We start from the raw sequence: 10,660 nt of genomic DNA, 5'->3' as shown, positions 1-10,660 counted from the left end.
CATCTGGTAATCTCTGGAGTTAGTTGTTATAGTTGTCTCTGTTTAGAGATTGGAGCAGAGGCTGTGTTCCACTCACCAGAAGTCTTAAGATCCCATGGTGGGTGTCATGGGTAGCTGGCGGGTGTCAGCCGACTCTGTGCCCTAGATATTCTGGTGCTGGTTGGACCGGAAGGGGCTTGTGCCCTTACTCAGGCCAGTTTTCTGTTTCCCTAACTAATGCAGTCTCTGGTCCCGGTGATTGGATTGGAGCAGAGGCTGTGTTCCACTCACCAGAAGTCTTAAGATCCAGTGGTGGGTGTCCTGGGTAGTTGGTGGGTGTCAGCCGACTCTGCGCCTTAGCTACCCTGGTTTTGGTCAGACTGCTCCTTTCACTTTTAAATACCACTTTTGTTGAAGAAGTAGGAAAATGACGATTCCACAACAATTTATTCATTTTTTTAAATTGTCTTCATGATGGTAGTTCACATACTTGAAATGTACAAATAGTTATAAATTATCAGGTAAGTTCATTTTAACTGCCATTTAGTGATAATGATGAATACATGTGCAATTAACTTCTTTCCTCTCTTAAGCAGTACAGATGAACTAGCAGAACTAGAAGAATCAAACTCCTTTACTAATAAAGTCTGAGCATCAAATGCATGTTGGGCTGGTTATCGCTTGGCCATTCTCAGTCTTTGCTCCATTTTTCTCTAGTAAAAGATCCACGGACTTACAATGTATTTGATAAAGAAAAGATATTTGAAGCCTAACTTTAGTATCAAAAGAATAAAATAATTACTACTTATTAATAATAAGTAGTAAAAAATATTTCTCCCTTTCTTTGCTACAAAATAATCATAGTGAATGACAGAGGTAGGGTTTAAGTCCAAGACAACCTAATCCTAAAGCCCTTCCTCAGAGGCATATATCAAGATAAAATTTTCACCTGGTGTGATGCCTTATGCCTTTAATCCTAGCATTGGACTGGATGCATAAGCAGGCAGATTTGTGTGAGTTCAAAATCAGAATCATCTTCATAGTGAGTTCCAGGCCACTCAGTCAGGAAATTGGAGGTTGGAGTTCTGGCAGTCAAAGAGAGGAATCTTAGGAAAAAGTTAGGCACAGGAAATTCTTCCAAAATGCTGAAGGAAAAGTTGCATGAATCTCTTGTGAACTGTATGGAAGCATGAAACTGAGAAAAAGGTGACTAGCCATAAAACACTTATAGAATAGAATAAATGGGAAGGGTCATCCCAAACTCTGGAGGAGACAATTGCATAAGCCTAAGGAAAGGTAAATAGCTGTGTGGAAGAAATAAACCAGAATAAATGGATAACAAAGCTATGAGCCAGTTGTAGAACAGGCCAAACCATTTGGCTTAGGCAATTATTCATTAAATACACACACACACACACACACATATAGACACAGAAAAATGTATCCAGTTAATAGCACTTAACACCACACAAGTGAACTATGAGCTGGCAGTGATAGCAACAACTAATACCAGCAGACAAGGAGAGTGAAATGAACTATGTAACTGTAAATCTAGTTAATGTCTAGTTAACATTAAAGCAAAACAAATTACAATTTCAGCATTAAGTGAAAGAATGTGCTATATCAATGCTCATCACAAATTATGTACAAATTAAATTCATGAGGAGACAAATTATGTTTCCTTCCCAGAGAGGTCATTTAATTCACAGCAGGAGTAATTTACTATAGTACTCCAGCATTTTACTAATTAAAGAGTAGCTCTGGCAATGCCTTTAGATTCAAAGAGCCCCAAATATCTCATAAATAAACAACACTATGTAAACAACAGTTCTGAGTGGGACATGCTTATCGATAACCAATTTCAAAGACTCCAAATTACCTACTTTGTAACTTATAATTTACTCCAAGTATCTTGAGCAAGGATAACTCGGCCAGCTAGTATGTTTTGGTTTTTTCTCTTTGTTGATTCTGCATTATAATGCAGATGTTTAACCATGCTAATAACTTTGGCAATATCAGAACTACCTCATCAACTCTATGAACCCATTAGAGATTTGTCAAACCATCTCTCTTTAGATGGAGTCAGATAGCCTTTCCAACTAACAGTTTGGTGCCTGCTGGGGAATGTGTAGAGTAATATTTACTTATAAAGTTGAGTGCTAGTCAGCCCCACAACAACTGTAAGACCCCCAATGCTGGGCCTTCGCTCATGTCCCGGGATAAGCTGGCCAGCACCCCAGTGTCCCTAGAGAAAAACACACCTGATGCAAATTGCAAGAGGTTTTATTATCAGCTAGCTGAGGACAAAGTTCCTCTGCCTTGCAGGGCAGGGGAGTGGTGACAGTAGGGGGCTTTTAACATCTAGCTGAGGAGTTGGGAGGAATTGGGAGGAGAGTTGGGAGGAGTTGGGAAGAGTTCTTCTCTTCCAGGTGTCCTTGGTGAAATTTACAAGGCAGGAGTGGGGAGTGAGTTCTTTCTGAATTTTTATCTCCGTGTCCTCAGCACAGGAAGGCAGGCATCTCTGGTTGTACAGTATAGAAACAAAAGGGCTTTTTGCTGGCTATAGAGAACAAAGAGCTTCGTTCTGGCTGTATTTTTAGAGATCAGGGAAAACAAGCTTGGGGAACGTCCAGGGGCTTTACCTTCTAGGGAGAAATGCTCTAAGTCAGGGTCTCACACAGCCACAGGCAGATCCACTCCCAGGCACTCCAATGCACCCAGGATCAGAGGATCTGAGGTGAGGAGGACACATCTGTCCCCAACACTGGGAGAAATGGGACCGGTGGGACCCAGGCACACAGGAATTCCGCCAGACCAGTGGCATAGGTTCCTTCCTGTCTGTCGGGGCCAGCACACTGAGCATGACCTTGGGTACAAACTTCACAACACCCAGAGACAGCTCCACTTCCAGGTGCTCCAACATGCCCAGGATCAGAGGATAACAAGATCCCAGGAGCTTGGTCACACCAGGATCTCAAGGTCATAAAGGCAGCTTGACTCCCAGGATCACGAACACACCCAGAATCTCAGGATAGCAGGATCCCAGAATCAAATGACCACAGAGACATCTTGATTTGGAGTTGACAAAACTATGATAACAGGAAGGACAGGCTCCAGTCAGCCATAGCCAGGGCAGGTAGCACTAGAGAAAACCAAATGGCAGGAGGCAAGCATAAGAACCTAAGCAACAGAAACCAAGGTTACTTGGCATCATCAGAATCTAATTCTCCCCCCCCCCCACCCCAATGCACACAGACATACAAACACACACACACCATAGCAAATCCTGGATAACGCAACACACTGGAAAAGCAAGATTCAGATTGAAAATCACTTCTCATGATGATGGTAGAGGACTTTAAGAAGGACATAAATAACTCCCTTAAAGAAATATAGGAGACCGCAGGTAAACAGCTAGAATCCCTTAAAGAGGAAACACAAAAATTCCTTAAAGAGTTACAGGAAAACACAATCAAACAGACAAAGGACAGGAACAAAACCATCCAGGATATAAAAATGGAAATAGAAACAATAAAGAAATCACAAAGGGAGTCATCCCTGGAGTTAGACAACCTAGGAAAGAGATCAGGAGTCATAGATACAAGCATCACCAACAGAATACAAGAGATAGAAGAGAGAATCTCAGGTACAGATGATACCATAGAAAACATTGACACAACAGTCAAAGAAAACACAAAAAGCAAAAACCTCCTAACCCCAAACATCCAGGAAATCCAGGACACAAGAGAAGACCAAACCTAAGGATAATAGGTATAGAAGAGAGAGAAGATTCCCAACTTAAAGGGTCAGTAAATATCTTCATCAAAATTATAGAAGAAAACTTTGCTAATCTAAAGAATGAGATGCCCATGAACATACAAGAAGCCTACAGAACTCCAAATAGACTCAACAGAAAAGAAATTCCTCCTGTCACATAATAATCAAAACACCAAATGCACAAAAGAAAGAAATTTAAAGGAAGTAAGGGAAAAGGGTCAAGTAACATATAAAGGCAGACCTATCAGAATTATACCAGACTTCTCACCAGAGACTATGAAAGCTAGAAGATCCTGTGCAGATGTCATACAGACCCAAAGAGACCACAAATGTCAGCCCAGAGTATTGTACCCAGCAAAACTCTCAATTACCATAAACGGAGAAACCAAGATATTGCATGAGAAAACCAAATTTAGACAATATCTTTCCACAAATCCAGCCCTACAAAGGATAATAGATGGAAAACACCAATACTAGGAGTGAATCTATACCCTAGAAGAAGCAAGAAAGTAATCTTTCAACCAACCCACACAAACATAATTCCACCTCTAACAAGAAAATTAACAGGAAGTAACAATCACTTTTCTTTAATATTTCTTAATATGAAAATTAATATTACCAACATATCCTAATCAATTGAAATTTAAAAATAGGAGGAATTAGAAATTTGCCGGCTGTCATTCTGTGGTCTCTCTAATTTGGATATGGGAGAAACAGGTCCAATATTGTATAATCCATATACACTTTCTGCTCACTTGTACATGACGGGGTCTTGCTGTGTGCCACATCTTGAAATCATGCTTCTACCTCAGCATCTATTAGTAGGATTGTTTATTTGATGTTTTTACACTATACTATGGTTTTCAGAACAGCTTACATATTTCAAAATTATTTATACAGCCAAAAGAAATGTAGACAATTAATTTGGGAGGTGGCTTGCAAGAGAACAGCGAAGAGTAAGACTGAAGGCTTTGCTTGATATTTATAATTAGTGTATCAATTTTGAACAAGTGGACTATATAAGTTATTCTTATTCTGAGATGAATGCTTTTCAAAATCATCACAGCCAATGAAATAGAATTTTACTCTCACCTAACATTTGTGCCACCCTCCAAGCAGAACCATTTTTCATTGAAAGAGTTGATGAATGACTTTATGGATAGACTCTCTTAATACACACACTATTTCTTAAATGAATGTAACCTGGTCCCTGTGGGCTGAGAATGTTGACAATCACTCAAGTCAAATAGCTTTGACCGTAGCAGGAAATCTGTATCCAAAAGTCATGCCTACAATTCATTCCTTGGCGCAGCAGAACTGTCAACTCTTAGCTTAGCTACTATGGAGGTAAAATCCTTTAGTGATATGAGGGACATTCAAGTACAACCTTATTACAATGAGCTCCAATGTCTAAAAACTGTTCTAATTTTATGTTTGTACCACAGTAAGCCAAGATTTTAAGCTCTATTAAAAACAAAACAAACAAACAAAAAGACTTTATCTAATTATGTTCATTAAAAAATCTAATAGTGATATATTATTTTAAAATATCATACAATTAATATATTTGGAGTTATTTGAAATTTATAATGAGAAAAACATATTTATTTTCTGTATTGCTGTAGAGAAACATCTACATAATATTGTTCAATTGATTGTTGTTTTATATCAAACAACTCTTATAATACTCATTTTTGTTGGTACAATATTTTATAAATTTTAAAGACTATGATAAAAACCGAAAGGTATTGCAGGTTTTGAGGGAGAAGGGCTCTCCAGGAAGATTTTGGGTACAAAAGGAAAAGAAGAATGTGCTGCAAGTCTATTTACTCAAAATATGTTTTTAAATGTTAACAAATTCAGATAAATTGAAATTATGTATCTTTTTTCATCATAATGCAATAAGACTTAAATCAAAAAAATAAATTTGAGTGCTACAAACTAATAAAAACCATACAAAGTCATTTCAAAGATAAGTTTGTTAATGCTCCCTGGTGTGTTTTATAAGTAAAATTGGGTTTTCAATGTGAGTAGATTAAGAACGTTTTCATATGTTTACATGGGGATCAAGCAATCGAACACACATTTTACAATATGACATATCAGCAGACACAATAGACATGCTGAGCCTCTCCTGTGCCAGGTGCTACTATAGGTTTTGAGGCTGAAAATTTAATGAGGGAAATATATAGTGATTAAAAGTAACATAGTAAATTATATAATTTCAGGTGGTTATTTATGCAATGAAATTATAAAAGAGAAATAAGTCAACAATTTATGAAATGGGAAAATCCTACTATCCTAGAATGTCACTGGTCAGAAATGTCATCTTTGATCATAGGACATTGAAACATAGTGTTAAAGGAAAAATATGTTAAAGATATAGGACAAAAAGTTCTCTAAGCTTTTAATAAGTTCTGAAGTAGGTAGGTCCAACAGTGGTTCTGAAGAATCAGAAGGCCACTGTGACAGGAGCTAGATGTTTAAAGTGATGGAAAAAGAGTTGTAGCTAGAGAACCCATTTGCCAACTTGGAGGACCCATGAAAGTCAGACAAAGTACTAAGTAAAAAGGTAATTGCTAATTCACCGCCAGAAACAGGAAGAAGAAACATAGAATATTCTATCCATATGGATCATTATTTTTCCTCTAGAAAAGGGACAGTGAACATTGTATTTCTAGGGCAGAGATGAGTGAAAGGGCATTTAGCACATGTGTTATGCTTGCAAGCCATCACATCTTCACTACAACTGTAAAGTTCTGCTATTTTGGTGCAAAGACATCCAGAGATAGTATAAGCATGAACAAAGTTATTGTTTTCTCATAAAGTTTTATTTACAAAGAGGATTAATCTTAGTGGTTTGTTTTGATATCTTAGGAAAAGCTTTTAATTTTTTTGTTTGTTTGTTTTGTTAGATTCAAAAATTCCTAAAATGTACTCCAAGTGAGCCCACTGACATTATACTGTAGTTCTTAGAGTCCTCACAAAATTATTTTAGTTCAGTGTTGGCTACTGATAGTAATGAAGCTTTGTTTTCCTTCTGTAATTCATTTGTACACAACAGGCAACTCAAAACAACTGCTTCTGGAAAGAAAACGGACACTCAAATAGGGCAGGGGCATCTCAAAAATTTATTCTATGTGGACAACTGGACTTTCTGAATCTGTCAGTAAGTGTACCAGCAGAAAACAGGATTTCCAAAGCAAATAGTATCCTTATATTTAACTCTAACTGAAACAACTAGAATCTTCTGTGGAGTATAACAATTACCCTTAAACACAATGTGTCCTAGGTCTGAACTTTGTTAATACAATAGCTCATGAATGCTTTTATGGAAAAAATAATAGTGCGATATGACAGATCTGTTAATTAGCTCAATTTCATTATTTCACAATATATAAACATTCTGGCACCATTATATGTGATATATATATAATTTGGGGTGAATTGTATCATCATAAAGCTCAAGGTGTGTATGTCTATGAGTTAAGTAGCAGATAATTATTGTAAATAAAAATATATCTATTAATTTAAGGGATATTAAGATTTCTAAGCATAAAAGTAAATTTTCAAGCTAGGAATGTGACTCAATGATTAGAAGCATGTAGTCTAGCACATACAAAGCACTAGACTACAGCCCTAGCATTGCAAAAAAATTATAAATTTCTGAATCTTCTTTATAGTAAATGCCAGTAATCCTTCTCAGCTATCAGGCTAACAATTTTTTTTTATTGGTTAAAAATAAAATAAGAAAAATGAGTCCCTCGAGAAAAGCCCCACCTGCCTCCTGTTTACAGTATCATATCTAGATAAGAACAAAATCTAAATCAAAAGTAAAGTTCTTCTGTAAGAGCCAAGTAAACTTCTATTTCTATCATTGTATTCCCAACTTTAGCCACTCTGAAAACTCTTCTGTTGATGGCTGGTCCTGTTTATATCAGCAGAACTCACAGTGAAAACCTGTGGACAGCCCGAAAGGTTACAGCATTAATTATAAGACTCAGAGTCCTTACACTGGAGCTTTGAGCCATCTGCCCCAGACATCTATGAAGGTGTCCATCCCTGAGTAAGCTGCCATCCTAGTTCCCCCCTCTTCAGGCTGACTGCCTAAGGTCATAAACAGATCCTTTTCTAAGGTTAAGTATAGAAAAGCTCTACAAAAAGGAAATTACTAATATTATACAAAATATACAGAAACCAGTTTTCTATCCCACAAAGAACTACTTCATAGAGAAACTGTGTGATTCCTAGGTAATTTTAAAGAGCTAGAAATTATAATTAACTCTGTATTGTAACCTAGCTTATTTCAAATTTGATCTAAAGCCATAAATTGACATGTGACCTTTACATAAGATGCACTGGGGCTTGGTACCTGGCATCGTATTTCTCTTATCCCAACATTAGAGTTTATAATAACAAAAGCACTAAACTATCTAAACTGCCTTGACTGTTACCCAGTAAGGATGCCAGCATTGAAACCTATATTTGTTAGACTATAGTCCATTCCTGCTCAATGCATTCAGTGTTACTGGAAAACTTCATTCACATGAAACTAAAATAACTCCGTTGCTGTTGGTCTGGAACTAATTCTGCTAGCAGAAACTCAAGGAACCAAAGTAACTTTTCTGATCTATTCTGGCAATGGTAAACTCCCTGGAACACTTTGACCTTTTTCTTTGAATGTATGAGCAGGCCTACATACATATGTGTGCCCATACATATGTGCACATGTATATTTGATTGTGGAGACTAAAGGTTAACCTTAGGTGTCAGTTCTCAGCTTCTTCTTGTTGGCCTGGATCTTCCTGACTAGATGGGCTGACCAGTGAAATTTCCTATCTTCTTACTCTAGCAGAATGTAGCTTCTACATCCAACTCTCAGCCTTTTACATGTACTCTAGCAACGTAACTCAGGTTCTCCTGCTTGCACTCACACTTTACTAACTAAGCTATCTTTGCAGTTCAGCTTTCTTTTATAGCGCTTTTCTTATCTTTATTTTTCTTTTTTATTGACTTACTTTTTGTAAAGAAATGAATTCAGAGTAAATGAACAAACAACATACCAAAATTCTAATCTTATTATACAGACAAACTTAACATTTTTCCTTCTGGATTTAATGCCACATACCTATTGTTGGACACTTGTGAGACTGATGCAAGAAATTTGGGCATTCATGGTCAACTGTATAATAAGATCATGTCTCAAAAAAGTAATAATACAATTAAAGTTTCTCCTTGTTTGGATGCCAAATAATGTAATTCAACTTTAATATACATTTCCACTACTGTTACCTCAAGAGTTGTCTGTGAATACTCCTAGCTGTTGCTAAATATCCAAAGGAAAGTGAGATGGGCTATGTTGGAAATTTGTAAGAGAAGAGCTCAGAAAACGACTCAAACAAAACAGCATGGGTGGAGTAGGTGATTAGCTTTCCAATTTGCAGAATTCAGAATTACACTTACTAAAAGTAAGGACCATGTGTGTTTTCTATTATATTTAAAGATTTGTTAATTTTTATTCTATGTATATGAATATTTTCCTTCATGTATGCCTGTACAGCGCATGCATGCCTGGTGCTGGTAAAAGCCAGAACAGAGCAAGAGCTCTACTGAAACTGGAGTTACAAATGGTTATGAGCCACCACATGAGTGCTGGGAGCTGAACTCAAGTCCCCTGCAAGAGCAACAAGAATGCTTAACAGCTTAGCCATCTCTCCATCCTTGGTGTTTAATATTTTTAACAAAATGTATACTCCATTTAGACATAATATTGTTCTACTTCATTATTTTAATACAAAGTTTAATTCAAAAGAAATAAAAAATACTCACTCTGAAATATGATCAGAAAATAATCATAATAACAAATATGACTGGGGGGAGAGAGAGAGAGAGAGAGAGAGAGAGAGAGAGAGAGAGAGAGAGATTGAGAATTATATCAGCATTATTGTACTTTGCTTTTATACAATTGCTTCTGTGGATAACAAAGGCCAACTGCCATTTTAGTGAAACCAAATATCTTTTACACATAGGCCTTACATATGGTAAGTATGCATTTCTGTCATAGCATTGCAATTTTGATACCAATATAAAATTTTCACTGAAATTATGAAATTGTTGCAAACAAGAAACCTAAGATGGGTGGAAACATAGATGGGTGTGTTAGTACAGTCTAGCACATGAATGCACTCCCTTCTATGGTTCTCAGGAAAGGCACCCATGTTCTTAGATGATTTTCCTCACTCACTCTATAGGCTGCTTCTAATTGGGGAAGTTCCATCTCCCACTGTTAGTAGATGGAAGTTCCATTACATACAAAATTCACCTTCTATCTCAGGAGATAGTGTTTGGCTCTTAACAACAGAGGATAAATGGAAATCCTGGGCATCATTCTGCTATTTAAATCTCTCTGCCCTTACATGTGAAGGAGCTTAAAGAAACACCCTATTCTGAGTGCAAAGCTGTGTCATTTATTGAATGACTAGTAAGTTTATTCCTGGAGATTTTTTTGCTTACTTTATTATTGTTATTTTTCATTCTATGTGACTTAACTATATGTTCTCTGTTGATTTTGTATGAATATAAGGTACGGTAGCAATTCTTATGACTTTAGTGCTGAAGAAAGGAGACATAAAGAAGATATAAGGACTTAACTTGGGCCAAAGAGCTAGGCTAGGTCTTACCCAGCTAAGTAGACCACATGATTAAAATGTACAAAACTGAGAACTGTTGGTAAATGTGCATTAACTTCATATTCACTCATCTTATTAGTTTTAATTGATGGCTTTTATCTTTTTTATCTTCTTTCTCTTCTACAACACAATAATAGAAGTTAGAAGTCATGACAACTAGTCTTATGCTTTACACACATTTTCTGGTTTCTGATATTTGCCTAATTGGTTGGACT

Source organism: Mus caroli, chromosome 17, assembly GCF_900094665.2.
Source record: "Mus caroli chromosome 17, CAROLI_EIJ_v1.1, whole genome shotgun sequence".
NCBI classification, from domain to species: Eukaryota; Metazoa; Chordata; class Mammalia; order Rodentia; family Muridae; genus Mus; species Mus caroli.
The sequence above is the reverse complement of the archived record's forward strand: the minus strand, read 5'-3'. Positions refer to the sequence as shown.